This window comes from Lynx rufus, unplaced genomic scaffold (assembly GCF_022079265.1).
Source record: "Lynx rufus isolate CCGP_SWC_20201006 ecotype Redwood Valley unplaced genomic scaffold, mLynRuf1.p SCAF_30, whole genome shotgun sequence".
Taxonomy (NCBI): Eukaryota; Metazoa; Chordata; class Mammalia; order Carnivora; family Felidae; genus Lynx; species Lynx rufus.
Genome location: NW_025814846.1, coordinates 5011533 through 5017532, shown reverse-complemented (window position 1 = coordinate 5017532; position 6000 = coordinate 5011533).

Genomic DNA, 6000 nt, shown 5'->3' with positions numbered 1-6000 from the left:
AAATCCAGGAGTATGAGGGGAAAATTAGAGAATTAAGTGATACACTAAAAGGAAATAATATACACATAATTGGTATCCCAGAGGAGGAAGAGAGAGGGAAAGGTGCTGAAGGGGTACTTGAAGAAATTATAGCTGAGAACTTCCCTGAACTGGGGAAGGAAGAAGGCATTGAAATCCAAGAGGCACAGAGAACTCCCTTCAGACGTAACTTGAATCGATCTTCTGCACGACATATCATAGTGAAACTGGCAAAATACAAGGATAAAGAGAAAATTCTGAAAGCAGCAAGGGGTAAACGTGCCCTCACATATAAAGGGAGACCTATAAGACTCGTGACTGATCTCTCTTTTGAAACTTGGCAGGCCAGAAAGGATTGGCATGAGATCTTCAATGTATTGAACAGAAAAAATATGCAGCCGAGAATCCTTTATCCAGCAAAACTGTCATTTAGAATAGAAGGAGAGATAAAGGTCTTCCCAAACAAACAACAACTAAAGGAATTCGTCACCAGTAAACCAGCCCTACAAGAGATACTAAGGGGAATCCTGTGAGACAAAGTACCAGAGACATCACTACAAGCATAAAACACACAGACATCACAATGACTCTAAACCCGTATCTTTGTATAATAACACTGAATGTAAATGGATTAAATGCACCAACCAAAAGACATAGGGTATCAGAATGGATAAAAAAACAAGAACCATCTATTTGCTGTCTACAAGAGACTCATTTTAGACCTCAGGACACCTTTAGATTGAGAGTGAGGGGATGGAGAACTATTTATCATGCTACTGGAAGCCAAAAGAAAGCTGGAGGAGCCATACTTATATCAGACAAACTAGACTTTAAATTAAAGGCTGTAACAAGAGATGAAGAAGGGCATTATATAATAATTACAGGGTCTAGCCATCAGGAAGAGATAACAGTTATAAATGTCTATGCGCCGAATACGGGAGCCCCCAAATATATAAAAGAATTACTCATAAACATAAGCAACCTTATTGATAAGAATGTGGTAATTGCAGGGGACTTTAACACTCCACTTACAGAAATGGATAGATCATCTAGACACACGGTCAGTAAAGAAACAAGGGCCCTGAATGATACATTGGATCAGATGGACTTGACAGATCTATTTAGAACTCTGCATCCCAAAGCAACAGAATATACTTTCTTCTCGAGTGCACATGGAACATTCTCCAAGATAGATCATATGCTGGGTCAAAAAACAGCGCTTCATAAGTATACAAGAATTGAAATTATACCATGCATACTTTCAGACCACAATGCGATGAAGCTTGAAATCAACCACAGGAAAAAGTCTGGAAAACCTCCGAAAGCATGGAGGTTAAAGAACACCATACTAAAGAATGAGTGGGTCAACCAGGCAATTAGAGAAGAAATCAAAAAAATATATGGAAACAAACGAAAATGAAAATACAACAATCCAAACGCTTTGGGATGCAGTGAAGGCAGTCCTGAGAGGAACATACATTGCAATCCAGGGCTATCTCAAGAAACAAGAAAAATCCCAAATACAAAATCTAACAACACATTTAAAGGAAATAGAGGCAGAACAGCAAAGGCAGCCTAAACACAGCAGAAGATCAGAGCAGAAATAAACAATATAGATCAGAGCAGAAATAAACAGTATAGAATCTAAAAAAACGGTAGAGCAGATCAACGAAACCAAGAGTCGGTTCTTTGAAAAAATAAACAAAATTGACAAACCTCTAGCCAGGCTTCTCAAAAAGAAAAGGGAGATGACTCAAATAGATAAAATCATGAATGCAAATGGAATTATTACAACCAATCTCTCAGAGATACAAACAATTATCAGGGAATACTATGAAAAATTATATGCCAACAAATTGGACAACCTGGAAGAAATGGACAAATTCCTGAACACCCACACTCTTCCAAAACTCAATCAGGAGGAAATAGAAAGCTTGAGCAGACTCATAACCAGCGAAGAAATTGAATAGGTTATCAAAAATCTCCCAACAAATAAGAATCCAGGACCAGATGGCTTCCCACGGGAGTTCTACCAGACATTTAAAGCAGAAATAATACCTATCCTTCTCAAGTTATTCCAAGAAATAGAAAGGGACGGAAAACTTGCAGACTCATTCCATGAAGCCAGTTTTCCTTTGATTCCTAAGCCAGACAGAGACCCAGTAAAAAAAGAGAACTACAGGCCAATATCCCTGATGAATATGGATGCAAAAATTCTCAATAAGATTGTAGCAAATCGAATTCAACAGCATAAAAAAAGAATTATTCACCATGATCAAGTGGGATTCATTCCTGGGATGCAGGGCTGGTTCAACATTCGCAAATCAATCAACGTGATACATCACATTAATAAAAGAAAAGATAAGAACCATATGATCCTGTCAATCGATGCAGAAAAGGCCTTTGACAAAATTCAGCAACTTTCTTAATAAAAACCCTCGAGAAAGTCGGGATAGAAGGAACATACTTAAAGATCATAAAAGCCATTTATGAAAAGCCCACAGCTAACATCATCCTCAATGGGGAAAAACTGAGAGCTTTTTCCCTGAGATCAGGAACACGACAGGGATGCCCACTCTCACCGCTGATGTTTAACATAGTGCTGGAAATTCTAGCATCAGCAATCAGACAACAAAAGGAAATCAAAGGCATCAAAATTGGCAAAGATGAAGTCAAGCTTTCGCTTTTTGCAGATGACATGATACTATATATGGAAAATCCGATAGACTCCACCAAAAGTCTGCTAGAACTGATACATGAATTTAGCAAAGTTGCAGGATACAAAATCAATGTATGGAAATCAGTTGCATTCTTATACACTAATAATGAAGCAACAGAAAGACAAATAAAGAAACTGATCCCATTCACAATTGCACCAAGAAGCATAAAATACCTAGGAGTAAATCTAACCAAAGATGTACAAGATCTGTATGCTGAAAACTATAGAAAGCTTATGAAGGTAATTGAAGAAGATATGAAGAAATGGAAAGACATTCCATGCTCATGGATTCGAAGAATAAATATTGTCAAAATGTCAATACTACCCAAAGCTATCTACACATCCAATGCAATCCCAATCAAAATTGCACCAGCATTCTTCTCGAAACTAGAACAAGCAATCCTAAAATTCATATGGAACCACAAAAGGCCCTGAATAGCCAAAGTAATTTTGAAGAAGAAGACCAAAGCAGGAGGCATCACAGTCCCAGACTTTAGCCTCTACTCCAAAGCTGTCATCATCAAGACAGCATGGTATTGGCACAAAAACAGACACATAGACCAATGGAATAGAATAGAAACCCCAGAACTAGACCCACAAACGTATGGCCAGCTAATCTTTGACAAAGCAGGAAAGAACATCCAACGGATAAAAGACAGTCTCTTTAACAAATGGTGCTGGGAGAACTGGACAGCAACATGCAAAAGGTTGAAACTAGACCACTTTCTCACACCGTTCACAAAAATGATATCAAAATGGATAAAGTACCTGAATGTGAGACAGGAAACCATCAAAACCCTAGAGGAGAAAGCAGGAAAAGACCTCTCTAACCTCAGCCGTAGCAATTTCTTACTCGACACATCCCCAAAGGCAAGGGAATTAAAAGCAAAAGTGAACTACTGGGACCTTATGAAGATAAAAAGCTTCTGCACAGCAAAGGAAACAACCAGAAAACTAAAAGGCAACCAACGGAATGGGAAAAGATATTTGCAAATGACATATCGGACAACGGGCTAGTATCCAAAATCTATAAAGAGCTCACCACACTCCACACCCAAAAAACAAATAACCCAGTGAAGAAATGGGCAGAAAACATGAATAGACACTTCTCTAAAGAAGACATCCACATGGCCAACAGGCACATGAAAAGATGCTCAACGTCGCTCCTCATCAGGGAAATACAAATCAAAACCACACTCAGATATCACCTCATGCCAGTCAGAGTGGCCAAAATGAACAAATCAGGAGACTATAGATGCTGGCGAGGATGTGGAGAAACGGGAACCCTCTTGCACTGTTGGTGGGAATGCAAATTGGTGCAGCCACTCTGGAAAACAGTGTGGAGGTTCCTCAAAAAATTAAAAATAGATCTACCCTATGACCCAGCAATAGCACTGCTAGGAATTTACCCAAGGGATACAGGAGTACTGATGCATAGGGGCACTTGTACCCCAATGTTTATAGCAGCACTCTCAACAATAGCCAAATCATGGAAAGAGCCTAAATGTCCATCAACTGATGAATGGATAAAGAAATTGTGGTTTATATACACAATGGAGTACTACAGGGCAATGAGAAAAAACGAAATATGGCCCTTTGTAGCCACGTGGATGGAACTGGAGAGTGTTATGCTAAGTGAAATAAGCCATACAGAGAAAGACAGATACCATATAGTTTCACTCTTTTGTGGATCCTGAGAAACTTAACAGAAACCCATGGGGGAGGGGAAGGAAAAAAAAAAGAGGTTAGAGTGGGAGAGAGCCAAAGCATAAGAGACTCTTAAAAACTGAGAACAAATTGAAGGTTGATGGGGGGGTGGGAGGGAGGCGTGGGTGGGTGATGGGTATTGAGGAGGGCACCTTTTGGGATGAGCACTGGGTGTTCTATGGAAACCAATTTGACAATAAATTTCATATATTGAAAAAATAAATAAATAAATAAGTTGGCTTACATGTGGCTCTTAAAAGTATGGCAAGTACATAATAAGTTTGTAATAAATACCAGCTGTTATTATAGTCTGTTTCATAGATTCTGGTGATAAGACAATTAGAACCTAGTTATTTCTATGTGAGGCCTTTTCGTTTCAATCTGATGATAGAATACAAATGCTCTTGCAATACTCTATTACTTTTGTGTTCATGTCCCTGTCCTGGTTTGCTGTGACAGGAGCTGCTTCTAACAGCTTTGCAACAAGTTTTCTGGGCACTGCCATACCACATGTAATTGCAGTTTGGCCAGAACTGGAAGGCAGGTGACAAAGGAATGGTAATGTTAGATAGGAGACAAAGGGGTTATCGGTGCTAAGCTAGTATTTGATCATTGTGTTTGAGTCTTCTTTAATGTCAGGTTTAAGCTGATTCAGGAAGAAAAACAACCAGAATCAGTATCCTTTACAGTTCTCTGAGAATGTAATCAGTTTTCATCTGTTTGAAAATACTGTTTGCTTTTCTCTATGGCTTTGATCATAATAATTCACAATTCCAGTATACATAAACTTGAATCACCTACTTAAATAAAGTAACATATTTTCAACTGACAAATACCAGAACATTATTTGTGATTCATTGGGTAAAGTATAAGAATTTCTACTGATAACTCCAGTTTCTAAGGTATGACAGGGATGCCTTATCCTTCCATTAATTTACATTTTAACTCAGCAAGAAATTAAAGAAATTTTTGATGTTTACAGATTGAGTCATGATATTCTAAGGGGTTAGCTTCCCTGGGTCAGGGTGGAACCTAAGGGGTGGGGGCATTTTCCTAGCGACTTGTGATATACTTCTCTGAGGGGAAGTCATGTAGAGGAAGGCAGTAGTAAGGGAGTGTATGTCTCCATCTATAACATATCCTCGGTTCTACCCATTTGTGACTTCACTGTCACCTAAGCCCAAAAGCAGCTGTCAGGAAATGACTCTAGAGAATTTATCCCAATTTTCAGACAGACCTAGTCGAAACTTAACCAAAGTTTTCAGTTAGCTACACATAATCTGTGTCTCTTGTTGAGAGGGACTAATCACTGAAAATTCTGGTATGGGGCACCTGGGTGGCTCAGTTGGTTAAGCATCTGACTTCAACTCAGATCATGATCTCAGCCTGTGAGTTCGAGCCCTATGTCAGGCTCTGTGCTGACAGCTCAGAGCCTGGAGCCTGCTTCGGATTCTGTGTCTCCCTCTCTCTCTGCCCCTCCCCTGCTCTTGCTCTGTCTCTCTCTGTCTCAAATATAAATAAAAACATTAAAAAATGAAAAAAAAAAAGAAAATTCT